Source organism: Botryllus schlosseri, chromosome 1 (assembly GCF_051294905.1).
Source record: "Botryllus schlosseri isolate E-star chromosome 1, Bs_hap1, whole genome shotgun sequence".
NCBI lineage: Eukaryota > Metazoa > Chordata > Ascidiacea > Stolidobranchia > Styelidae > Botryllus > Botryllus schlosseri.
The window spans coordinates 30777945-30805078 of record NC_137236.1 but is presented as its reverse complement, the minus strand read 5'-3'; the positions used below and the strand labels follow the sequence as shown (position 1 = coordinate 30805078).

At 42.2% G+C, this 27134-nt stretch overlaps 15 non-coding genes across 15 annotated transcripts; all 15 read right to left on the bottom strand.

Moving 5' to 3' along the window:
• Positions 1-4622: 4622 nt before the first annotated feature.
• Trnap-cgg (transfer RNA proline (anticodon CGG)) lies at positions 4623-4694 on the bottom strand. The gene has a single exon. It is a non-coding gene; the product is annotated as a tRNA-Pro (tRNA).
• Positions 4695-7339: 2645 nt separating this feature from the next.
• Trnap-ugg (transfer RNA proline (anticodon UGG)) lies at positions 7340-7411 on the bottom strand. Its single transcript has one exon. It is a non-coding gene; the product is annotated as a tRNA-Pro (tRNA).
• Positions 7412-7835: 424 nt separating this feature from the next.
• Positions 7836-7907, bottom strand: Trnap-cgg (transfer RNA proline (anticodon CGG)). Its single transcript has one exon. It is a non-coding gene; the product is annotated as a tRNA-Pro (tRNA).
• A 100-nt stretch (positions 7908-8007) lies between these two features.
• Positions 8008-8079, bottom strand: Trnap-agg (transfer RNA proline (anticodon AGG)). The gene has a single exon. It is a non-coding gene; the product is annotated as a tRNA-Pro (tRNA).
• A 99-nt stretch (positions 8080-8178) lies between these two features.
• On the bottom strand, positions 8179-8250 carry Trnap-agg (transfer RNA proline (anticodon AGG)). Its single transcript has one exon. It is a non-coding gene; the product is annotated as a tRNA-Pro (tRNA).
• A 271-nt stretch (positions 8251-8521) lies between these two features.
• Trnap-agg (transfer RNA proline (anticodon AGG)) lies at positions 8522-8593 on the bottom strand. Its single transcript has one exon. It is a non-coding gene; the product is annotated as a tRNA-Pro (tRNA).
• Positions 8594-11103: 2510 nt separating this feature from the next.
• Trnap-ugg (transfer RNA proline (anticodon UGG)) lies at positions 11104-11175 on the bottom strand. The gene has a single exon. It is a non-coding gene; the product is annotated as a tRNA-Pro (tRNA).
• Positions 11176-11437: 262 nt separating this feature from the next.
• Trnap-cgg (transfer RNA proline (anticodon CGG)) lies at positions 11438-11509 on the bottom strand. The gene has a single exon. It is a non-coding gene; the product is annotated as a tRNA-Pro (tRNA).
• Positions 11510-14865: 3356 nt separating this feature from the next.
• Positions 14866-14937, bottom strand: Trnap-ugg (transfer RNA proline (anticodon UGG)). Its single transcript has one exon. It is a non-coding gene; the product is annotated as a tRNA-Pro (tRNA).
• A 423-nt stretch (positions 14938-15360) lies between these two features.
• Trnap-cgg (transfer RNA proline (anticodon CGG)) lies at positions 15361-15432 on the bottom strand. Its single transcript has one exon. It is a non-coding gene; the product is annotated as a tRNA-Pro (tRNA).
• A 4423-nt stretch (positions 15433-19855) lies between these two features.
• Trnap-agg (transfer RNA proline (anticodon AGG)) lies at positions 19856-19927 on the bottom strand. Its single transcript has one exon. It is a non-coding gene; the product is annotated as a tRNA-Pro (tRNA).
• A 272-nt stretch (positions 19928-20199) lies between these two features.
• Positions 20200-20271, bottom strand: Trnap-agg (transfer RNA proline (anticodon AGG)). Its single transcript has one exon. It is a non-coding gene; the product is annotated as a tRNA-Pro (tRNA).
• Positions 20272-22781: 2510 nt separating this feature from the next.
• Trnaq-uug (transfer RNA glutamine (anticodon UUG)) lies at positions 22782-22859 on the bottom strand. Its single transcript has one exon. It is a non-coding gene; the product is annotated as a tRNA-Gln (tRNA).
• A 262-nt stretch (positions 22860-23121) lies between these two features.
• On the bottom strand, positions 23122-23193 carry Trnap-cgg (transfer RNA proline (anticodon CGG)). Its single transcript has one exon. It is a non-coding gene; the product is annotated as a tRNA-Pro (tRNA).
• A 259-nt stretch (positions 23194-23452) lies between these two features.
• Trnap-cgg (transfer RNA proline (anticodon CGG)) lies at positions 23453-23524 on the bottom strand. Its single transcript has one exon. It is a non-coding gene; the product is annotated as a tRNA-Pro (tRNA).
• Positions 23525-27134: the final 3610 nt, after the last annotated feature.

The window sequence follows — 27134 nt, the reverse complement described above, 5'->3', positions numbered from 1 at the left end:
ATGACATGAGCAGACAGAGGATATAAAATTGACAGAAATATAGAAGCAATTCGCGATCAAATTGACCAATTGAATCCTGAATTATATAGGGGGCTGACGAAGTGCTGTTACGGTCATGGCTCTTCTGATGATATGATATGGCTCTTGGACACATTTTCAATTTTGCACTTGATTCGCATCTTGTTCTTTTTGTAAATCTTCATAACGGCCGAGTCATCATTCTTATGATGACATCGGCAAATATATGAGAGTTGAAGACAGTGGCTTATCCATGTGGGGTTCAGGGCTCGAAACCACCTCTTTTCAAATTCCTCAAATTTCGAAGAAAATCATATAGCTCTCAAGGAAACGCAAATAAAATGTATAGCTTCAAATGGGTTACCGACCCCTACATAGCTAAGTCAAGTTAATACATGATAAAATCGTTGGCAAGCAGCTTGATTTGTGCCGGTGAGGGTGTAGTGATCTCAAATCCTATATAGTGAACTTCGATATCGTACCCCCGTGACGTCACGGATATTCAATTGTGACGTCGCAGTTGCTTGGCATCGTCATATGGCTCTTTGGGAATTACAGCTGGAAATATTGGACCAATTAGGCTCTTTTGACGAAAAAGGTTCCCGACCCCTGGCCTATATATTCAAAATATCATCTCCAAACGATGTACTTCTGAATTATCGCGATAAACTGATTTTATTGCATGCATGCCGTATATTCATCAATACTCAAACAACGAAATTACACACTTCGTTATAATGTATAGCCTACATCACACACATATTGCACGTAACAGTAATAAACAGAGAGTCTAGTTTAAATTGAATATAGATTTACATCGGATGTAGCCTACATATTGATTTTTGGACATGACATAAACCGAATTCTGAATTCCATTTAAAACCTGCACAGCTTCGCATCTAAGCTGCAAACATTTACATTTCGCTCATAAGTCCGGAGACGGCGTGTATAGACGAAGACCGCCTGTAAACTCTGGAAAATCCGGTCCAGTCTCCGGATAAATCAGCTCCAGCGACACCGGACGGAATGTAATACGTTGAAGTCTGCATGGACTGACTCGCGGGTAGGTTGACTGCCCCGCTGTCCAAAGTGAAGATCAAGAAGAAGTCTCAACGACTCGGGTCGAATCTAAAAACAATTAGTATAATATACAGGTGGTCAAAGTAGTTATCGCTGGTACTCGGGTAAAATTAGAAGTGCTGATTTCCTATACATGTCAAAAATACCACAATTGGAAGTAGATAATAAAGGGTTGAAACGTATTCAACTGAAGCAAGTAATTTCAAAAAGTCGACTTGGTCAGCAGGTTGCATATACGTATCCGTAGGGCGACCCAAAAATGGAAGATTTTGACCTAAAACATTAAAATTTCGACATTTTCTGACCTAAAAACAAATAATTTTGACCATGTTTAGACCTAACGTATGTATATCAGGTGTTTCCCCACAAAATAAGTCACAGTGAGCAGGCAATGGACTGTCTGCAACGGTAGGCCGATAAATTGGGCTACAAGCTGTACAATATCAATGATAAGTTTATACCCACAGTGCAAAATCTACGATACAAACAATTTCGAGAATTTCTTGACCTAACGGTACAATTTTGGCGAAATTTTGACTTATTTTGACATGTCCAAAAATAATCGCCCTACTTATCAGTTAATCGCTAGTGACTACTTTTGAAATTGCAGTAGCAAATTTTACGACCAACGCAAAATTATTATTTGACATTACAAATAGGTGCAATTTAACAAAAAAACAAATACAGTTGCCTTGGTAAGGGGCTATTTGCCCAGTTGATGCAAAAACTCCGGAAAACCCATTTCTACTTTTCAAAATCCAAACCCCCGATTCCCAACTTTTTTCGACTCATCGCCCTTTTATCCGAAAAGAGGACCCATATACGGGATATTTATTCTCGTAACTCTAATGGCCGGTGACTAGACTAAACAAAGCTAATTTTTCCGAGTAGGTGCTCCGAAAACTGGTTCCTGCCTCTACTTTCAGTTGAGTTGACCTTCTTTCGCGTCATATGCAGAATTATTCGTCTTCACGTGTATTATTTGGCCATGGTAATTAAATATATATCGCTAGACGTTCTAACATTTTCGCCCCCTACTGCTCACTTGTTTGTTCAAATCTCTAAAAGGGTAGAAGGCGAAAATGTCCAAGTACAGAGTTTGCACAGAAAAACTGTTAAGTTTGATACCTGAGAAATATGTAACTATTAACTACTGTTGCTCGTTGCATTTTACCGAGCAACACACCCTAGTTAGGGGTAAATTTATGTACGTAGGCTACACTATACAGTGTGTATTCATACTATTTCCTGTACATATGCCAGTGCTTTCTAATCAGTAACCACTATGCAGAATTGTACCAAATTTTCATGCACCAGTAAGGAGCTCATCGCCGACTGTGAATAATTTTTTGAAGGTTATAAGCAGAGCGATTTTTTTGACATGTCAAAATAAGTCAATATTTCGTCAGAATTGTAGCGTTAGATCAGAAATCGTTGTACTACAACAAATTTTAATAATTTATACCATAATGCGTGATGTAACTACTGGAATTCTTCACAGGGGGTCCAGATTCCGTAAAATAAAGTTTTTCGTGTACGAATTTGTCAGTTTTTAGGTCAAAAAGTTTTTTAAGGCCAAACTACTTCGTAAGGACAGACAGTTCCAACCAATAGTGGCACGCGTACCACAGGTTGGGAATTACTGCCCTAGACCAACGAGCCGACGGATGCACTTTCGGAACTATTTAAAAATGTTTTATTTGGAAATGACTCCTGAATTTATAAAAATCAGGGTTGATTAAAAAACTATAATCTCGACACGGGCTCGTCCGGGATTTGAATCCGGAACCTCTCGCACCCAAAGCGAGAATCATACCCCTAGAAGCCTAGACCAATGAGCCGACGGATGCGATGTCTGAATTATTTAAAAAAAAATTAATTGGAAATAACTCCTGAATTCATAGATATCGTGGTTAATTTAAAAAAACAATAATCTCGACACGGGCTCGTCCGGGATTTGAAACCGCGACATCTCGCACCCAAAGCGAGATTCATACCCCTAGACCAACGAGCCGATGGACGAACTTTCTGAACTATTTTAAAATGTTTTATTTGGAAATGACTCCTGAAGTCAAAAAATCAGGGTTGATTAAATAACTATAATCTCGACACGAGCTCGTCCGGGATTTGAACCTGGGACCTCTTGCACCCAAAGCGAGAATTATACGTCTAGACCAGAGGTTCTCAAAGGGTGGGCCATGGCCCACTGGTGGGCCACAGGAGCATTTGAGGTGGGCCACAAAGCGATTTAAAAAATTTTAGAATTATTGTAAGTTTAGGTATATTTGTTATGTTAATCGCTAAAAATTTATTCATATTATCGAATTATACGTAGGCTACGTATAGCTTTTCGCCCGACTCTGATGAGACGTAGTGGCACGTATGGAGTCAGCATACAAGTTGAAAACGGGGGGGAGAAACGGTGGCTTTTTCCACTGGCTATGGTAACCTACGGCTAACAACTAAAATAATTTTGAGTATATAATAACTGGAAGGATGGAATGCTGAAATAACCAAGTATTCCCGCAGGGGCTGGGGAATATGTCGCATGACGTTGAAAGGGGTGTGGAATAAACTCGGAATGAAGTGTAGTTGATGTATTGATTTACTGTAGGCTACTTAGGCAAGTCGTATTACTGTAAGATTCAATTAGCCATAATTGCTGTTCTGGAGGAGGTATACCGCACCCCCGCCACGAATCGTAATGGATTGAGGATTTAGCGGATGGCATTAATATTTGGAGTTGGTTTAAAATGTCCGCCCTGATATCATTGTACATAATGTAAGAGTCACATGAATTGATTGTATCATTGGATTGAATATTCTGACATCGCAACTTCAGTTGGTTTGGTACAAGATGTGTTACTGCATGCATATCAAAAAATCTTTCTCCACTTCTCTGTAGTAGCCTACCCCAATAAATTGTTTGAAGCTGACCCAGAATGATTATGTTATTCCCCACAATAGTGGAACTAAAATCCCAATCACACAGTGAATGCATGGATTTGATCATTGTGTTTCGCGGTGCGAATGGAGCAGCGGACGATCATAACATACACAGGGGTTTCAGCCAATGATCTAGCAAGGTAGTAACTGCTGCACCCATACTCCCGATTGCGGGACCTCGGAGGGCCCAAGATTATTTCGTTGGTCGTTTGTTGGAGGATATTTCCTCGACTTGAGAATTTTCGTCGCGCTTCGCGCGATTGAATGGGCCGAAAGGGCTACATTTAAATACTATCAGTAAATTAAGAGAAAAATGCGCATATTTTAGAGAAATAGGCATATCGGTGCAGTCGATTACCACGCATTGAACAGGATTATTATTCCAAGATAAGAGGTGGGCCACAGCACATTTTCAAACCGGAAAATGGGCCACGGCCAAGAAAGGGCTGAGAACCCCTGGTCTAGACCAACGAGCCGTCGGGTGCGTTCCCTGAATTATTTTTGAAACTTTTATTTGGAAATGACTCCTGGATTCATAGATATCAGGGTTGATTAAAAGAAATATATAATCTCGACACGGGCTCGTCCGGGATTTGAACCCGGGACCTCTCGCACCCGAAGCGAGAATCATACCCCTAGACCAACGAGCCGATGGATGCACTTTTAGAACTATTTGAAAATGTTTTATTTGGAAATGACTCCTAGATTCACAGATATCGGGGTTAATTAAAAAAGATATAATGTCGACACGGGCTCGTCCAGGATTTGAACCCGTGACCTCTCGCACCCTAAGCGAGAATCATACCCCTAGACCAGTGGTTCTCAACATTTTGAACCTCGCGGCACACTTTGAAAATGAAAAATAGTTCATATGGCACACTAGCACAGTGGTTCTGAACCCTTTTGGCTTACGGCACAGCACAGGCAAACTACCAGAGTGCGTATAGCAGCAATCATAGTCTTACAGAGGTGATCACCGACTAAGTACTTCTACCTTTTCGGAGAACTCAACAAGGCTTTTCTCTGCTTGAGTTTTCTTTTATCTCTGTGGACATCTCACAAATACGTCTACGAATGGTATCATTTGACATGGGAATCCATTTCAATTCTTCCCTAACATTTCTTTACAATTTTATAGCAGGCTGGAAGAAGAACTTTCTTCGTTTCCATGTGAGGTTTTGAATTATCAGCTTTTACCTTTCTTGCCACATAGCTGCCCTGCTGAGAGCTCTCGTTTAAACTTCAGGCTGAGCCTAATTTCGTAAGATTGGCTTGACAATAAAGTTTGCTCACTACTGCATTGTCGATGTAATTAACCGTCGCGTCGAAGAGTCCAATCACAACGTCCACTAACAAATGCAGGGGCGTAGAGGTGTATTACAGACTTGGACAACTAGATAATTCTAGTAGTCTAATTTCACTAAATTAGAGTGAAATGCCATTATTCTAATTATAATCCAATTTGTGAATGTTTCTGTGCTCTAATTCTAATTCTAATCTAATTTGTGAATTGTCCCTGCGGTATAATTCTAATTCTAATCTAATTTGGTAAATGTTTTTGTGCTCTAATTTTAGTTCTAATGTAATTTAGATTGAGATACCGTAACTACGGTCGCCTCCACATCCGTATATCTGTTCACTGCATCGGACTATGCATCCTGTGTCTTGATCGGGTAAAGTATATAGAAAAACCAAGAATGACACATTCAAAATTTGAATTTTCGTTATACTTCGTCATAGTTTATCACATTTGCTCGCAGCACACTTGAGCAGTCCAATAGGCACACTGGTTGAGGACCACTGCCCTAGACCAACGAGCCGACGGGTTCTTTGTCTGAAACATTTTGGAAATTTTTAATAGGAAATAACTCCTGAATTCATAGATATCGTAGTTATTTAAAAAAAAATATATATCCTCGATGCGGGCTCGTACGGGATTTGAACTCGAGACCTCTCGCACCCAAAGCGAGATTCGTACCTCTAGACCAGGGGTTCTCAACTTCGATCGTATAACGGGCCGCATTTAAACAGCGAAAGAGGCTGCGAGTCGCAGAACATTATCACCATGTATTTGTGGGCTACTATTCAACTTAGGCTACTATAGCCCATTTACCAGTCTTATAAGGGCATTTAGTACATTTTTATGCCTTATCAAGCATTGCAGTTACTGTTTTTTTGTGAGTCTATATCAGACTTCCAGTGGCGCAAGTAAATCCATTCATGGAGCGTGCATTGCATACGTTGCCAAGTCGGTATCTGCACCTTCAACCCAGGGATATCTAGAACTAGTAGTCTCCTGCTTCAAACCGTTCCACAAGAGAACCGAACTCTCTGTCTCAATGCGTGAGCGAGCAAGCATAAAATTACGGTGACTGTCTCGTTACAAAGGCCAATATCACTTTGAGCTCTCAAGGATATGCGAAGAAGTCTGGCGTTCGGGTTCATTTCTGAGCAAACCAATAAACTCTTCCCCTTTCCTTACATGACTGGAGCCCTGCACTAATAGTTACAGAAGTCAGCTTTGTAAAGTTGATGTTTCTTTCACTGGTCCCATCCCCACGTTCGCCCCGTCCGCACTTTCTCTGGAAATATGTCCAGTCTGATAAAACGCACCTGGATAATTTGCTATGCCACGTGTGTGCAGTCTGTGGATTCGCCCAATGCTAGGCTAAAGTAATCTACGTGGAAACATGTTTCAGAACATTCGATAATTAAAGATCGACTGACTGTTACTCTTCTGGTGACTGTTGAATCGGACAAATTTATAGCTTCGAAATTTGTCAGGTGACGTTGGAAACACCGAATATTTGCATAGTACGTTAAAGTTTTATTGAAGTTACACGGTCTCTAACAGATTTTTGGGTTTAGCGATATTCCAAGCAATTTTGAACAGTGCATCTGTAACTTATTCGGCAATTTTAACAATGCCTTGAAATATGGATTGGTAGGCTTGAAACCTATAGCTAGCAACGTTTTCTCCCAGATCAGGCAGTACAACTCCAGAAAAAACTATCGTGGTGTCATTTCAAGGTTCTACGCTTCGTTACAACAACTTTTCTTCGACAAATGTGACACATCGGTCTTCCATAACAATACGATGCCAGTAGTAATTGCGGTGCTATTGAAAGATGTCGCGGGCCGCAAAATAATCGTCTGCGGGCTGCGGGTTGAGAACCCCTGCTCTAGACTTACGAGCCGATGGATGTAATTTCTGAACTATATATTATTGCTTTATTCGGAAATAACTCCTTAATTCATAGATATCGTGGTTAATGAAAAACTAAAATGGTGTCACGGGCTCGTCCGGGATTTGAACCCGGGACCTCTCGCACCCAAAGCGAGAATCATACCCCTAGACCAACGAGCCGACGGTTGGTTGTCGTACTTATTTTGAAAAGTTTCATACTTGGAAATTACTCCAGAATTAAAGATAGTTTGGTTGATTTTTTTTAAAAGTATAATCTCGACAAGGGCTGGTCCGGGATTTGAACCCGGGACCCCTAGCACCCAGAGCGAGAATTATATGCCTAGACGGATGCGTTGCCTGAATTATTTTCAAAAGATTTATTTGGAAATGACTCCTGGATTCATAGATATCGGGATTAATTAAAAAAAATATATTTCCTGGACGCGGGCTCGTCCGGGATTTGAACCCGGGACCCCTCGCACAAAGATCGAGAATTATATGCCTAGACGGATGTGTTGCCTGAATTATTTTCAAAAGATTTATTTGGAAATGACTCCTGGATTCATAGATATCGGGGTTAATTAAAAAAATATCGTCTAGACACGGGCTCGTCCGGGATTTGAACCCTGGACCTCTCGCGCCCGAAGCGAGAATCATACCCCTAGACCAGCGAGCCGATGGATGCACTTTCTGAACTATTTAAAAATGTTTTATTTGGAAATGACTCCTGGATTCATAGATATCGGGGTTAAATAAAAAATATATAATATCGAAACGGGCTCGTCCGGGATTTGAACCCGGGACCTCTCGCACCCTAAGCGAGAATCATACCCCTAGACCAACGAGCCGATGGATGCACGTTCTGAACTATTTAAAAATATTTTATTTGGAAATGACCCCTGGATTCATAGATATCGGGGTTAATTAAAAAAAGATAATCTCGACACGGGCTCGTCTGGGGTTTGAACCCGGGACGTCTCGCACCCTAAGCGAGAATCATACCCCTAGACCAACGAGCCGATGGTTTCGTTGTCTGAATCATTTTCAAAATTTTTATTTGAAAATAACTCCTGAATTCATAGATATCGTGATTAATTAAAAAAGGTACTAGCTCGACACGGGCTCGTGCTGGATTTGAACCCGGGACCTCTCGCACCCTAAGCGAGAATCATACCTCTAGACCAACGAGCCAATGGATGCACTCTCTGAACTATTCATAAATATTTTATTTGGAAATGACTCCGGGATTCATAGATATAGGGGTTAATTAAAAAAAAATAATCTCGACATGGGCTCGTCCGGGATTTGAACCCGGGACCTCTCGCACCCTAAGCGAGAATCATACCCCTAGACCAACGAGCCGATGGTTTCGTTGTCTGAATCATTTTGGAAGTTTTTATTTGAAAATAACTCCAGATTTCATAGATATCGTGGTTAATTTAAAAAAATCTGTTAGCTCGGCGGGGCTCGTACAGGATTTGAACCCAGGACCTCGGGCACCCAAAGCGAGAATCATACCCCTAGACCAACGAGCCGACGGATGCAATTTCTGAACTATTTGAAATGCTTTATTTGGAAATAACTCCCTAATTCATCGATATCGTGGTTAATGAAAAACTATAATGGTGGCACGGGCTCGTCCGGGATTTTGACCCGGGACCTCTCAGCACCCAAAGCGAAAATCATACCCCTAGCTAAACCAACGAGCCGACGGATGCGTTGTATGAATTATTTTTAAAAAATTTATTCGGAAATGACTCCTGGATTCATAGATATCGTGGTTAATTGAAAAACTACAATCGTGGCACAGGCTCGTCAGGAGTTTGAACCCGGAAGCTCTCGCACCCGAAGCGAGAATCATACCCCTAGACCAGTGGTCGGGAACCTATGGCTCGCGAGCCATATATGGTTCTTTTGGGTATAAGATATGGCTCTTTGCCAAATATTTATTTTCACACTGAATTGATCAATATCGCAGCGACTTGTTGCTAAATTTTCATCACGGCCAAAATAACTATTCTCGTGGCAGTATAAACATGTATTTCAGAGGTAAAGACAATGCCGTCTTCAGGTTTAGGGGCTCGGACCCCCTCTCTTCAAAATCATCAAATATAAGTTACTGTCACGCCGGCGGCCAATATCACTCGCAAATTTCATGCGCCGGTATTGTTTATAATATACTGGAGCCTAATCTCGGCACTTGTTAATTGGCACGCTAATGATTAGTTCTCTGATTTCGCCATTTATTTAGTTGCCTGACATAACGAATTCGTGCTGTCAAGATGTCTCTTCTGTAATAAACGTTTATTGTGTGGCGACATCGTTTCGTGGTGCAACAGGGAGTACAGGCTCTGTATCCTGGCGTGGTCGCAGCGATGGGATTCGAACCCACCCCATCGAAATGACTACTGACTAAAATCTCCTGGCGATGTATCCGAATCGAAATCATGAATTGTGCGATACGTTATGTCGAAGAGTACAGCAGATATGGCGCCGCCCATTTCAAAACGCGGTTTACAAATACACATTGTCTTCCTGATCTACGGCGCGAAATGAACTGCTGTGGAGGTGACATTCACAATTACAAACTCGAATCACAAACAACGCTATAGCTATTCACGTTCCGTTTTCTCCACGTTCTGTGTAGTATAAAATTTATGCGTGTAGCGCAACGTTATGTTACCGCCGAATACTTTAAGAATGGAAAAGTAGATAAGTATTTAGGGCGGAGATAATAAAGTTGGATTAGCAATAAAAGTCGATTATCGCCTTCGTCAGGACTTAGCAACCAAGGATTAAAGAAACCAGTTGATCGCAGCGCATAAAGTTAGTGCTAATCTCTTGATTTATCAAACCGGAAGAAACTATAGATAACTTGTTATCGATAAAAACTGCTTACCATTACTACGCACAAATATTTCCGATAATGACCGTGCCAGTGGTCTCCTAGGTAATAGCTTCACTAATTATGTACCCGCCATTGCAGAGCGATACCAATATTCTATAATCCATTTCTTAGCTGTACCGAACGAACTGGACACGACCTTAATTTCGCGATGATTATAATTCGACATATTACAGTGGCAGTGTCGCTATCAGTTGATGTTTCTTTCACTGGTCCCATCCCCACGATCGCCCCGTCTGCACTTTCTCTGGAAATATGTCCAGTCTGATAAAACGCACCTGGATAATTTGCTATGCCACGTGTGTGCACTGTGCAGTCGGTGGATTCGCCCAATGCTAGGCTAAAGTAGTCTACCTGGAAACGTGTTTCAAAACATGCGATAATTAAAGATCGACTGACTGTTACTCTTCTGGTGACTGTTGAATCGGACAAATTTATAGCTTCGAAATTTGTCAGGTGATGTTGGAAACACCGAATATTTGCACAGTAGGTTAAAGTTTTATTGAAGTTACACGGTCTCTAACAGATTCTTGGGTTTAGCGATATTCCAAACAATTTTGAACAGTGCATCTGTAACGTATTCGGCAATTTTAACAATGCCTTGAAATATGGATTGGTGGGCTTGAAACCTATAGCTAGCAACGTTTTCTCCCAGATCAGGCAGTACAACTCCAGAAAAAACTATCGTGGTGTCATTTCAAGGTTCTACGCTTCGTTACAACAACTTTTCTTCGACAAATGTGACACATCGGTCATTAATAACAATACGATGCCAGTAGTAATTGCGGTCCTATTGAAAGATGTCGCGGGCCGCAAAATAATCGTCTGCGGGCCGCGGGTTGAGAACCCCTGCTCTAGACCAACGAGCCGATGGATGTAATTTCTGAACTATTTATTATTGCTTTATTCGGAAATAACTCCTTAATTCATAGATATCGTGGTTAATGAAAAACTAAAATGGTGGCACGGGCTCGTCCGGGATTTGAACCCGGCACCTCTCGCACCCAAAGCGAGAATCATACCCCTAGACCAACGAGCCGACGGTTCGTTGTCGTACTTATTTTGAAAAGTTTCATACTTGGAAATTACTCCAGAATTAAAGATAGTTTGGTTGATTTTTTTTAAAAGTATAATCTCGACACGGGCTGGTCCGGGATCTGAACCCGGGACCCCTCGCACCCAGAGCAACAATTATATGCCTAGACGGATGCGTTGCCTGAATTATTTTCAAACGATTTATTTGGAAATGACTCCTGGATTCATAGATATCGGGGTCAATTAAAAAAATATAATCTCGTCACGGGCTCGTCCGGTATTTGAACCCGGGACCTCTCGCACCCGAAGCGAGAATCATACCCCTAGACCAACGAGCCGATGGATGCACTTTACGAACTATTTAAAAATGATATATTTGGGTATAACTCCCTGACACATAGATATCGTGGTTAATGAAAAGCTATGATGGTGCTACGGGCTTGTCCGCGATTTGAACACGGGACCTCTTGCACCTAAAGCGAGAATTATACGCCTAGACCAGGGGTCGGCAACCTTTTGCTAGTCGCGGGCCAAATTTCGGGTGTACAACTTTTGGCGGGCCGGAATTTTTCTTAGTACTATATTTTACGCTCACTTCGGTATATTATCCTACATTGCTGCAATCTCAATCATACCAATCAGAAGGCACATGTATTTACACTTCAACAACACAGAATAAATGTGACAATTGACGCAGCTTGCTTTGTGATAGGTTTTCAACTTTTGGTAACAAGTCAGATGAAACAAGAATTAGACCCTATTCCAAATGGACGTCCAAAATACGTGATCTTAGCTTGCTCTTCGTGAATTTCATTGTTCAAAACTATTGTTCACATGCGTACGTGCTTCCAAAAATCGATGCAATTTCTTTTGCATTATTGTTGGTCAAGCTGGGATAAAGACCAATTTCAAGAACGTACTCTTTGTCAAAGTCATGCAGCGATATGCTCTTTGTATGAGATTTGTCATTCAATTCAACTGCATCGCATATCAGAAAGGCCCATTTGAAATTTTCAGGCAATGGTATTGACGTCCACATTAAACGGAGTACTGAATAGTCAGAATTCATTTTGTAGAGAAGGAATGTCGGAAAAGCGGGTGAATGTTCAGTAGTTAAATTTCGCATCACAGTTACAAATGTAGTGTTGGTACTAGGTTTTCTCTCCTCCAGTATAGGAAAGTGAGCATAATTTTCTTTGTACTGTTTACATTTCCAGAGTCACAGATTTGTTTTGAATGCGCCTCAACATCTCATATACTTAGTTGTTTTCCCCCTGAAGTTGCAAATTCAATTTGTTCAGATGTGACGTTAAATGAACCAGGAAAGCAAGATGAGTTACCCATTTTCGATTACAAGATTATGAGTCGGCGATACTCGTGTAAGCATAGCTGCTCGACTTAATGCGCGAACATGACAGATATAGGCCTACATGACATCGCCATATTGATTCTCTGCTTCTAGTAATATCTGCCGTAACTGATTCAGTTAATGAGACAAAAATCATTTAAACAGTTTTCCCCATTGTGGCCAAAACACTATTCAGGTTTGCTGTCTTGGCACACAATGCCTTCTGGAAAATGAAACTATAGATAGGCTAACTAACATACTGAGGCTAGTTATCTATAATTGAACAGTTTGAGATTCCGTCATTGCGTCTGAGATGTTTCAAGCGTTTTTGAAGCAAAGGAAGGACACCTTTATTGTCACACCCCATTAGAGTGGTAAACCCTTTGAAAAAGTATGGAACACCTTCGATTGCGAGATGCACCCGATTGATAAGCACTGATCCAGCCTAGTCTATCTCCATCTCCTACTTCAACCACCTTCGTTTTATGGCGTAACAATAGACTAATACGATGTAGGCTACTATTATATCGTATCAGTGCCGCATTTTTTTCATGCAGTGCTGCACTGCAGATTGAAACTCATTATGAAACGGCGGGCCGTATTCTTGTGATAACTAATTATTATGTCGCGGGCCGGACGATTTCGCTTGGCGGGCCGGATCCGGCCCGCGGGCCGTAGGTTGCCGACCCTTGGCCTAGACCAACGAGCCGACGAATACGTTGTCTGAGTTATTTTTAAAACTTGTATTTGAAAATGACTCCTGGATTCATAGATATCGGGGTTAATTAAAAAAATATCATCTCGACACGGGCTCGTACGGGATTTGAACCCTGGACCTCTCGCACCCGAAGCGAGAATCATAGCCCTAGACCAGCGAGCCGATGGATGCACTTTCTGAACTATTTAAAAATGTTTTATTTCGAAATGACTCCTGGATTCATAGATATCGGGGTTAATTTAAAAAAAAATCTTTTTCCTCGACGCGGGCCCGTCCGGGATTTGAACCCGGGACCTCTCGCACCCAAAGCGAGATTCGTACCTCTAGACCAGGGGTTCTAAACTTCGATCTTATAACGGGCTGCATTTTAACAGCGAAAGAGGCTACGGGCCGCAGAACATTATCACCGTGTATTTGTGGGCTACTATTAAACTTAGGCTACTATAGCCCATTTACCAGTCTTATAAGGGCATTTAGTACATTTTTATGCATTATCAAACATTGCAGTTACTGTTTTTTTGTGAGTATATCTAACTTCCAGTGGCGCAAGTAAATCCCTTCATGGAGCGTGCATTGCATACGTTGCCAAGTCGGTATCTGCACCTTCAACCCAGGGATATCTAGAACTAGGAGTCTCCTGCATCAAACCGTTCCACAAGAGAACCGAACTCTCTGTCTCAATGCGTGAGCGAGCAAGCATAAAATTATGGTGACCGTTTTGTTACAAAGGCCAATATCACTTTGAGCTCTAAAGGATATGCGAAGAAGTCTGGCGTTCGGGTTCATTTCTGAGCAAACCAATAAACTCGTCTCCTTTCCTTACATGACTGGAGCCCTGCACTAATAGTTACAGAAGTCAGCTTTGTAAAGTTGATGTTTCTTTCACTGGTCCCATCCCCACGTTCGCCCCGTCTGCACTTTCTCTGGAAATATGTCCAGTCTGATAAAACGCACCTGGATAATTTGCTATGCCACGTGTGTGCAGTCGGTGGATTTGCTCAATGCTAGGCTAAAGTAGTCTACGTGGAAACGTGTTTCAGAACATGCGATAATTAAAGATCGACTGACTTCTGGTGACTGTTGAATCAGACAAATTTATAGCTTCGAAATTTGTCAGGTGATGTTGGAAACACCGAATATTTGCACAGTACGTTAAAGTTTTATTGAAGTTACACGGTCTCTAACAGATTTTTGGGTTTAGCGATATTCCAAGCAATTTTGAACAGTGCATCTGTAACGTATTCGGCAATTTTAACAATGCCTTGAAATATGGATTGGTGGGCTTGAAACCTATAGCTAGCAACGTTTTCTCCCAGATCAGGCAGTACAACTCCAGAAAAAACTATCGTGGTGTCATTTCAAGGTTCTACGCTTCGTTACAACAACTTTTCTTCGACAAATGTGACACATCGGTCTTCCATAACAATACGATGCCAGTAGTAATTGCGGTGCTATTGAAAGATGTCGCGGGCCGCAAAATAATCGTCTGCGGGCCGCGGGTTGAGAACCCCTGCTCTAGACTTACGAGCCGATGGATGTAATTTCTGAACTATTTATTATTGCTTTATTCGTAAATAACTCCTTAATTCATAGATATCGTGGTTAATGAAAAACTAAAATGGTGTCACGGGCTCGTCCGGGATTTGAACCCGGGACCTCTCGCACCCAAAGCGAGAATCATACCCCTAGACCAACGAGCCGACGGTTGGTTGACGTACTTATTTTGAAAAGTTTCATACTTGGAAATTACTCCAGAATTAAAGATAGTTTGGTTGATTTTTTTAAAAGTATAATCTCGACAAGGGCTGGTCCGGGATTTGAACCCGGGACCCCTAGCACCCAGAGCGAGAATTATATGTCTAGACGGATGCGTTGCCTGAATTATTTTCAAAAGATTTATTTGGAAATGACTCCTGGATTCATAGATATCGGTATTAATTAAAATAAATATATTTCCTGGACGCGGGCTCGTCCGGGATTTGATCCCGGGACCCCTCGCACCAAGATCGAGAATTATATGCCTAGACGGATGTGTTGCCTGAATTATTTTCAAAAGATTTATTTGGAAATGACTCCTGGATTCATAGATATCGGGGTTAATTAAAAAAATATCATCTAGACACGGGCTCGTCCGGGATTTGAACCCTGGACCTCTCGCGCCCGAAGCGAGAATCATACCCCTAGACCAGCGAGCCGATGGATGCACTTTCTGAACTATTTAAAAATGTTTTATTTGGAAATGACTCCTGGATTCATAGATATCGGGGTTAAATAAAAAATATATAATATCGAAACGGGCTCGTCCGGGATTTGAACCCGGGACCTCTCGCACCCTAAGCGAGAATCATACCCCTAGACCAGGGATCGGCAACCTTTTGCTAGTCACAGGCCAAATTTCGAGTGCACAACATTTTGGCGGGCCGGAATACTATATTACGCTCACTTCGGTATATTATGCTATACATTGCTGCAATATCAAATCACATGTATATTACACTTCAACAACGCAGAATAACTGTGACAATTGACGCAGCTTGCTTTGTGAAAGGTGTTCAACTTCTGGTAACAAGTCAGATCAAGCAAGAAACAGAGCATATTTAAAATGGGCGCCCAAAATACGTGATCTTAGCTTGCTCTTCGCGAATTTCATAGTTCAAATCTATTTTTCACGTGCGTACGTGCCACCAAAATGTCTAAAAAGGCCCACTTTAAATTTTCAGCAATGGTATTGGCGTCCACAATAAAGGGAGTACTGAATAGTCAGAATTTATTTTGTATAGAAGGAATGTCGGAATATCGTAATTTCGGATCACAGTTACAATTATAGTGTTGGTAACTAGATTTCTCTCCTCCTAGGAAAGTGAGCATAATTTTCTTTGTGGGCTACTGTTGACATTCCCCGAGTCGCAGATTTGTTTCGAATGCGCCTCAACATCTCATGTATTCAGTTGTTTTCCCCTCGAAGTTGCAAATTCAATTTATTCAGATGTGACGTTAAATGTACTAAGAGAGCAAGATAGATACCCAGTTTCGATTACAAGATTATGAGTCGGCGATATTTGTATTCCCGAGTAAAGTTGCTATTTCATTTCTCAGTTCATACACTCGTGCAAGCATAGCTGCTCGACCTAATGCGCGAACATGGCAGATATACATTACATCGCCATATTGATTCTATGCTTCTAGTATTATCTGGCGTAACAATGTTGATGATTCAGTTTGTGAGACAAAATCTTATTAACAGTTTTCATAATTGTGGCCAAAACACTTCAGGTTTGTTGTCTTGGCGCACAATGCCTTCTGGTGAATTAAACTATGGATAACTAACCTACGGAGGCTAGTTATCTGTAATTGAACAGTGTAAGTTTGAGATTTTGTCATTACGTCTGAGCAATGTTCCCTCTAATTTTTCACGAGTGTGCGCAACTACGCCAACTCACTGCGCGGGCCCTTGGACAACAGTGCGCAACCAGGACCCCATAGGGTGATAAACCTAACTTCTGGGGGGCTTCGCCCCCCAGACCCCCCTCATGTTACTAGCTTTACACCGCTACTAATCATTTATATCTGATATTCGCTTAGTGGGCGTTCCGGCTCAACCCGCGAAGCGCGAAAATTTTTCATGATTAATGATCAAATCGGTCAATATCATCAGGAATTGCATATATTGCTATCAATTTTAATCCTGTGTCTGGTCACGTAATCACATTTACAGGTAAAGCTGATCGAGTGAGATGTGTTGGAAAAGGTAGGGCCCCTAAATATAATTAAACGTCTTCGGGCGTACCCGTTGGTATAATGACTTCTTTACATCATGCTATTTCGGGACCTCTTATCTGCTATGCCAAAAGGTATTGAAATCTGGACATAAGTCACTTTGATTCCACTGCGACGATATGGTGACATACTATGGATTACTAGAAGACAGACATATACGCACGAGAACCCACTTGAAATCAATATATGCGATCGATGTAGGCCTATCGCGTTAAAACCAGGGCTTTGGAGCAGCCGTAAATTTAAACTGCTCCGGCTCCGGAGCTCTCTTCTATCATACATTAGCTCCGGCTCCAGCTCCGGAGCCGCATTATTACCACTGCTCCGGCTCCAGCTCCGGCTATGAAATTATGGAATGGGCCTATCTATATCAGGGGTGGCCAACCCGCGGGCCAAATGTGGCCCGCGAGAGGTTTTGCGTCGTCCGCGAGGTAATTTCCTATTATACTATCGAAAATGAATTGCTCAGGTTGTGAACTTGCAATGCCAACCAAAAATTACAATTCTATGGCTGTGACACTTGGGATGTTGATGACTAAAATATCAGTTCCGACGCATTGGCAGATCCAGGGTCCAGTCACATTTTCAGTAAATCGTCGTACATTACAATAAACTAAAATAGTAGCGACATTTTTCTTCATTTTTCTTCTTTTCTGTCACACGATTTCTTGCTTGGTAGCCTACCCCCTACTGACAATGAAAAAGGACGCCCAATTTACCCGATTGAGTCTAACTCTATTCGCAATTACGCGAGAAAGTCTTTTCGCGTTTGCGCTCGCATAAAGATCGTCGACGGTGAAATGTAGGCACAACATTATTGTCGCATATTAACGGAGACCTTCGATATCGATGTGACCAGACGCCGAATAGTCGTGTCCTTGCAAACTGAGCCTAGCGGGTGGTATACAATAGACCCGCAATACTCGAGTAATAATATTATTGACCTAGTTTATGTATAAACTTAGAAAATTTTATCTGCTTGGCGCGGCTAGTGGACCGCACACTCGTTCTTCAATTGCATGTGTCCCTTTAGCCGAAAAGGTTGGCCACTCCTGGTCTGTATAGATTACTAATTTACCCATATAGGTTAGTTATCCATAGTAATATAGAGTCTGTCAGCCGTCAGTAACATCCGATGTAGCAACGAAGACATCTAGGTGCCACCGTGCCAGCTTGTGACGTCATACTGAATACTTGTCAATTGTCGACAACATCATAGTTGCACTAGAACGCACTTTACTCTATGCCATTGCTGTGCACAGCATTAAAATTCAGGCCTGCTCTTCAATTATGATAAATCAGCAGATGTGGTTGTTGCTTATGGCATCTTATGAAATCAGTCGGAGCCGGAGCTACTACTCAAATAACGGGCTCCAGCTCCGGCTCCGGCTGAATTTTATGTAGAGCTCCGGCTCCGGCTCCAGCTCCGGGGAAAATGCACGGCTCCGGGGCTCAGGCTCCGGGATCCGGCTCCGGCTCCAAAGCCCTGGTTAAAACACTGATGTGGCGTCTTAATACCGGCAATGCACTCATTACTATCAAGACATACAGTCAGATATAACGATACTAATATTGAAGTCTGATTGAAGCAAGAACAAGATCAGCGTATGGCCTTATCGACAGAAGATACCCGTTCAAACGAATCAAATAAAATCACAAATTTGTGCTGCTGAGAAGCCGATCTAATGCAGCGCCCTACAGTGTAGTTGCTGCATATCCCGATCAACGTCTGCAAAGGGATGGATTTTTTCAACAATATTGGTGCTTGTACTTGCATATTCTGCATATTATCCTATATCACCATACGTGATCAGATTCGCCTGATGGAAGTGATGACTACCAAAATTCGCGGCATGCAATTGTACATTAAATCTTACACAATATGCATGCCACGCGGAGAAGACTAATTCGTTAGTTTCTCGCAGTTAACTTCGAGCTAGACCATTGTTATTTATAACTTTGTTAAACCATGTTATTTCGCCATTCCCACAAAGGATTGCGCTATTGATATGATATCAGTAACGCTCAAGCGTACGATACCAGAGTAAAAGAAAAATCTCTTTCATGAGTTGTCGCACACGATTGCAAATTCTCATTGCTTCGCGGAGCGCAATATTTTCGGGCCGCACTTGTAGGCCTACCTCGGTTTCAGACTTCAGCGATAGTACTATTTACCCCTGGCAATGTTCCCTCTCATTTTCTCGAGTCTGAGCGCCGGCGCGGTGCCTTGGACAAGAGTGCGCGACGATTAAAAAAAAAAGTCATCACTTCGGATATTTTTTGCGCAGCCTAGATTTTCTGTGCGCGGAGACCGTTTCAGCACTGCGCATTTGCGCACGTGCGCAGCTTAGAGGGAACATTGCGTCTGAGATGAACGACACCTTTATTGTCACACTCCATCGGTAAACCCTTTAAAAAGTATTGTACACCTTCGGTTGCGAGATATCCCCGATTGATAAGCACTAATCTAGTCTACTCTTTACAGACAATCTCCATCTCCTACTTCAACCGCATTTGTTTTATGGCGTAGCAATAGACTACTACGGTGTAGACAACTTATATCGTAGCAATGCCGCATTCTTTCCAAGCAGTGCTGCACTGCAGATTGAACTCATTGTGAAACGGCGGGCCGTATTCTTGCGATAACTAATTATTATGTCGCGGGCCGGACGATTTCGCTTGGCGGGCCGGATCCGGCCCGCGGGCCGTAGGTTGCCGACCCTTGCCCTAGACCAACGAGCCGATGGATGCACGTTCTGAACTATTTAAAAATGTTTTATTTGGAAATGACCCCTGGATTCATAGATATCGGGGTTAATTAAAAAAAGATAATCTCGACACGGGCTCGTCTGGGGTTTGAACCCGGGACGTCTCGCACCCTAAGCGAGAATCATACCCCTAGACCAACGAGCCGATGGTTTCGTTGTCTGAATCATTTTGAAAATTTTTATTTGAAAATAACTCCTGAATTCATAGATATCGTGATTAATTAAAAAAGGTATTAGCTCGACACGGGCTCGTCCGGGATTTGAACCCGGAAACCTCTCGCACCCTAAGCGAGAATCATACCTCTAGACCAACGAGACAATGGATTCACTCTCTGAACTATTCATAAATGTTTTATTTGGAAATGACTCCGGGATTCATAGATATAGGGGTTAATTAAAAAAAGATAATCTCGTCATGGGCTCGTCCGGGATTTGAACCCGGGACCTCTCGCACCCTAAGCGAGAATCATACCCCTAGACCAACGAGCCGATGGTTTCGTTGTCTGAATCATTTTGGAAGTTTTTATTTGAAAATAACTCCAGATTTCATAGATATCGTGGTTAATTTAAAAAAATCTGTTAGCTCGGCGGGGCTCGTACAGGATTTGAACCCAGGACCTCGGGCACCCAAAGCGAGAATCATACCCCTAGACCAACGAGCCGACGGATGCAATTTCTGAACTATTTGAAATGCTTTATTTGGAAATAACTCCCTAATTCATCGATATCGTGGTTAATGAAAAACTATAATGGTGGCACGGGCTCGTCCGGGATTTTGACCCGGGACCTCTCAGAACCCAAAGCGAAAATCATACCCCTAGCTAAACCAACGAGCCGACGGATGCGTTGTATGAATTATTTTTAAAAAATTTATTCGGAAATGACTCCTGGATTCATAGATATCGTGGTTAATTGAAAAACTACAATCGTGGCACAGGCTCGTCAGGAGTTAGAACCCGGAAGCTCTCGCACCCGAAGCGAGAATCATACCCCTAGACCAGTGGTCGGGAACCTATTGCTCGCGAGCCATATATGGCTCTTTTGGGTATAAGATATGGCTCTTTGCCAAATATTTATTTTCACACTGAATTGATCAATATCGCAGCGACTTGTTGCTAAATTTTCATCACGGCCAAAATAACTATTCTCGTGGCAGTATAAACATGTATTTCAGAGGTAAAGACAATGCCGTCTTCAGGTTTAGGGGCTCGGACCCCCTCTCTTCAAAATCATCAAATATAAGTTACTGTCACGCCGGCGGCCAATATCACTCGCAAATTTCATGCGCCGGTATTGTTTATAATATACTGGAGCCTAATCTCGGCACTTGTTAATTGGCACGCTAATGATTAGTTCTCTGATTTCGCCATTTATTTAGTTGCCTGACATAACGAATTCGTGCTGTCAAGATGTCTCTACTGTAATAAACGTTTATTGTGTGGCGACATCGTTTCGTGGTGCAACAGGGAGTACAGGCTCTGTATCCTGGCGTGGTCGCAGCGATGGGATTCGAACCCACCCCATCGAAATGACTACTGACTAAAACCTCCTGGCGATGTATCCGAATCGAAATCATGAATTGTGCGATACGTTATGTCGAAGAGTACAGCAGATATGGCGCCGCCCATTTCAAAACGCGGTTTACAAATACACATTGTCTTCCTGATCTACGGCGCGAAATGAACTGCTGTGGAGGTGACATTTACAATTACAAACTCGAATCACAAACAACGCTATAGCTATTCACGTTCCGTTTTCTCCACGTTCTGTATAGTATAAAATTTATGCGTGTAGCGCAACGTTATGTTACCGCCGAATACTTTAAGAATGGAAAAGTAGATAAGTATTTAGGGCGGAGATAATAAAGTTGGATTAGCAATAAAAGTCGATTATCGCCTTCGTCAGGACTTAGCAACCAAGGATTAAAGAAACCGGTTGATCGCAGCGCATAAAGTTAGTGCTAATCTCTTGATTTATCAAACCGGAAGAAACTATAGACAACTTGTTATCGATAAAAACTGCTTACCATTCCTACGCACAAATATTTCCGATAATGACCGTGCCAGTGGTCTCCTAGGTAATAGCTTCACTAATTATGTACCCGCCATTGCAGAGCGATACCAATATTCTATAATCCATTTCTTAGCTGTACCGAACGAACTGGACACGACCTTAATTTCGCGATGATTATAATTCGACATATTACAGTGGCAGTGTCGCTATCAGTTGATGTTTCTTTCACTGGTCCCATCCCCACGATCGCCCCGTCTGCACTTTCTCTGGAAATATGTCCAGTCTGATAAAACGCACCTGGATAATTTGCTATGCCACGTGTGTGCACTGTGCAGTCGGTGGATTCGCCCAATGCTAGGCTAAAGTAGTCTACCTGGAAACGTGTTTCAAAACATGCGATAATTAAAGATCGACTGACTGTTACTCTTCTGGTGACTGTTGAATCGGACAAATTTATAGCTTCGAAATTTGTCAGGTGATGTTGGAAACACCGAATATTTGCACAGTAGGTTAAAGTTTTATTGAAGTTACACGGTCTCTAACAGATTCTTGGGTTTAGCGATATTCCAAACAATTTTGAACAGTGCATCTGTAACGTATTCGGCAATTTTAACAATGCCTTGAAATATGGATTGGTGGGCTTGAAACCTATAGCTAGCAACGTTTTCTCCCAGATCAGGCAGTACAACTCCAGAAAAAACTATCGTGGTGTCATTTCAAGGTTCTACGCTTCGTTACAACAACTTTTCTTCGACAAATGTGACACATCGGTCATTAATAACAATACGATGCCAGTAGTAATTGCGGTCCTATTGAAAGATGTCGCGGGCCGCAAAATAATCGTCTGCGGGCCGCGGGTTGAGAACCCCTGCTCTAGACCAACGAGCCGATGGATGTAATTTCTGAACTATTTATTAATGCTTTATTCTGAAATAACTCCTTAATTCATAGATATCGTGGTTAATGAAAAACTAAAATGGTGGCACGGGCTCGTCCGGGATTTGAACCCGGGACGTCTCGCACCAAAAGCGAGAATCATACCCCTAGGCCTAGACCAACGAGCCGACGGTTCGCTGTCGTACTTATTTTCAAAAGTTTCATACTTGGAAATTACTCCAGAATTAAAGATAGTTTGTTTGATTTTTTTTTAAAGTATAATCTCGACACGGGCTGGTCCGGGATCTGAACCCGGGACCCCTCGCACCCAGAGCAAGAATTATATGCCTAGACGGATGCGTTGCCTGAATTATTTTCAAACGATTTATTTGGAAATGACTCCTGGATTCATAGATATCGGGGTCAATTAAAAAAATATAATCTCGTCACGGGCTCGTCCGGGATTTGAACCCGGGACCTCTCGCACCCGAAGCGAGAATCATACCCCTAGACCAACGAGCCGATGGATGCACTTTCTGAACTATTTAAAAATGATATATTTTGACATAACTCCTTGATACATATAGATATCGTGGTTAATGAAAAGCTATAATGGTGCTACGGGCTTGTCCGCGATTTGAGCAAGGGACCTCTCGCACCCAGAGCAAGAATTATATGCCTAGACGGATGCGTTGCCTGAATTATTTTCAAACGATTTATTTGGAAATGACTCCTGGATTCATAAATATCGGGGTCAATTAAAAAAATATAATCTTGTCACGGGCTCGTCCGGGATTTGAACCCGGGACCTCTCGCACCCGAAGCGAGAATCATACCCCTAGACCAACGAGCCGATGGATGCACTTTCCAAACTATTTAAAAATGATATATTTGGGTATAACTCCTTGACACATAGATATCGTGGTTAATGAAAAGCTATAATGGTGCTACGGGCTTGTCCGCGATTTGAACACGGGACCTCTTGCACCTAAAGCGAGAATTATACGCCTAGACCAACGAGCCGACGAATACGTTGTCTGAGTTATTTTTAAAACTTGTATTTGAAAATGACTCCTGGATTCATAGATATCGGGGTTAATTTAAAAAATATCATCTCGACACGGGCTCGTCCGGGATTTGAAACCTGGACCTCTCGCACCCGAAGCGAGAATCATAGCCTTAGACCAGCGAGCCGATGGATGCACTTTCTGAACTATTTAAAAATGTTTTATTTGGAAATGACTCCTGGATTCATAGATATCGGGGTTAATTTAAAAAAATATCTTTTTCCTCGACGCGGGCTCGTCCGGGATTTGAACCCGGGACTTCTCGCACCCAAAGCGAGATTCGTACCTCTAGACCAGGGGTTCTAAACTTCGATCTTATAACGGGCTGCATTTTAACAGCGAAAGAGGCTACGGGCCGCAGAACATTATCACCGTGTATTTGTGGGCTACTATTGAACTTAGGCTTCTATAGCCCATTTACCAGTCTTATAAGGGCATTTAGTACATTTTTATGCATTATCAAACATTGCAGTTACTTTTTTTTTGTGAGTATATCTAACTTCCAGTGGCGCAAGTAAATCCCTTCATGGAGCGTGCATTGCATACGTTGCCAAGTCGGTATCTGCACCTTCAACCCAGGGATATCTAGAACTAGGAGTCTCCTGCTTCAAACCGTTCCACAAGAGAACCGAACTCTCTGTCTCAATGCGTGAGCGAGCAAGCATAAAATTACGGTGACTGTTTCGTTACAGAGGCCAATATCACTTTGAGCTCTCAAGGATATGCGAAGAAGTCTGGCGTTCGGGTTCATTTCTGAGCAAACCAATAAACTCGTCTCCTTTCCTTACATGACTGGAGCCCTGCACTAATAGTTACAGAAGTCAGCTTTGTAAAGTTGATGTTTCTTTCACTGGTCCCATCCCCACGTTCGCCCCGTCTGCACTTTCTCTGGAAATATGTCCAGTCTGATAAAACGCACCTGAATAATTTGCTATGCCACGTGTGTGCAGTCGGTGGATTCGCCCAATGTTAGGCTAAAGTAGTCTACGTGGAAACGTGTTTCAGAACATGCGATAATTAAAGTTCGACTGACTGTTACTCTTCTGGTGACTGTTGAATCAGACAAATTTATAGCTTCGAAATTTGTCAGGTGATGTTGGAAACAATGAATATTTGCACAGTACGTTAAAGTTTTATTGAAGTTACACGGTCTCTAACAGATTCTTGGGTTTAGCGATATTCCAAGCAATTTTGAACAGTGCATCTGTAACGTATTCGGCAATTTTACCAATGCCTTGAAATATGGATTGGTGGGCTTGAAACCTATAGCTAGCAACGTTTTCTCCCAGATCAGGCAGTACAACTCCAGAAGAAACTATCGTGGTGTCATTTCAAGGTTCTACGCTTCGTTACAACAACTTTTCTTCGACAAATGTGACACATCGGTCTTCCATAACAATACGATGCCAGTAGTAATTGCGGTCCCATTGAAAGATGTCGCGGGCCGCAAAATAATCGTCTGCGGGCCGCGGGTTGAGAACCCCTGCTCTAGACCAACGAGTCGATGGATGTAATTTCTGAACTATTCATTAATGCTTTATGCGGAAATAACTTCTTAATTCATAGATATCGTGGTTAATGAAAAACTACAATGGTACCACGGGCTCGTCCGGGATTTGAACCTGGGACCTCTCGCACCCGAAGCGAGAATCATACCCCTAGAACAACGAGCCGATGGATGCACTTTCTGAACTATTTAAAAATCATTTATTCTGACATAACTCCTTGATACATATAGATATCGTGGTTAATGAAAAGCTATAATGGTGCTACGGGCTTGTCCGCGATTTCAGCAAGGGACCTCTCGCACCCAAAGCGAGAATTATACGCCTAGACCAACGAGCCGACGAAAGCGTTGTCTGAACTATTTTCAAAACTTTTATTTGAAAATGACTCCTGGATTCATAGATATCAGGGTTAATTAAAAAAATATCATCTCGACACGGGCTCGTCCGGGATTTGAACCCTGGACCTCTCGCACCCGAACCGAGAATCATACTCCTAGACCAACGAGCCGATGGATGCACTTTCTGAACTATTTAAAAATGTTTTATTTGGAAATGACTCCTGAATTCATAGATATCGTGGTTAATTTAAAAAAACAATAATATCGACACGGGCTCGTCCAGGATTTGAACCCGGGACATCTCGCACCCAAAGCGAGATTCATACCCCTAGACCAGGGGTGGGCAAACTACGGCCCACGGGCCGCATGCGGCCCGCAACACCGTTCTGTGCGGCCCGCGAGAGTCTAAAGAAACTTATTAAAAATATCGATAAAATGCGTACTAAAAATCGAATGAATGCAGGGACTAGATTAAACTTTTTCTCAGTATATTTCACCATGATAATTTCAAGGTAGTGGGGCTAAACCTGGGGGACGCGTGCCCCTTGGGGTCATGAAAGCATCTGAAGGGGATCGCGAAGCTGAGCTTAACTGAATTTTTTTTTCGCGCATCGCGCGATTTCCTTCCAATATGATTATTGCTCTGTATTTAGTATGAATTTCAGATTTAAAAATCTCTCATCAATAGTCGTAACCTCCCATGCCATCAAACAATCCGTTAGGTTTGCTATAGCATCCTGATTGCGTTTTGTGATATGACGATAAGGGGGCGCGAAATCTACACATATAGTAGAAGCGTGTTTGAAGCTAACGTGGTTATGATGCTGTCAGCATTGTGTGTCCTGGAACTGAACCCAAAGCGGAATTAGTAAATCTATGAACTGATCACTGCGCACAGATTTAAATTTCAATCCTGTTCTAAGAATCGGGAAAACAGACTTTCATCTCTATAGTTTTGACAAATTGGTTACTGAGGTCGACCAGCCTATGAAATCTCGCCATTGTTTCTGGCGCGTGTACGATATCATCATAGCAATATTTGGTTTGTTTCAAATAAGCATATATATTATCTCCATGTCCTCACTATACAATCAAATACCAGCAATATTGCGTTTTGGTTTATTATCCTAATTTTCTATAGTGCGGCCCGCGAATGAATTCCGATGTTGAATGTGGCCCGCGAGCTCAAAAGTTTGCCCACCCCTGCCCTAGACCAACGAGCCGATGGACGCACTTTCTGAACTATTTTAAAATGTTTTATTTGGAAATGACTCCTGAAGTCAAAAAAATCAGGGTTGATTAAATAACTGTAATCTCGACACGAGCTCGTCCGGGATTTGCACCTGGGACCTCTTGCACCCAACGCGAGAATTATACGCCTAGGCCAACGAGCCGTCGGGTGCGTTGCCTGAATTATTTTTGAAACTTTTATTTGGAAATGACTCCTGGATTCATAGATATCAGGGTTAATTTAAAAAAAACATAATCTCGACACGGGCTTGTCCGGGATTTGATACCGGGACCTCTCGCACCCGAAGCGAGAATCATAC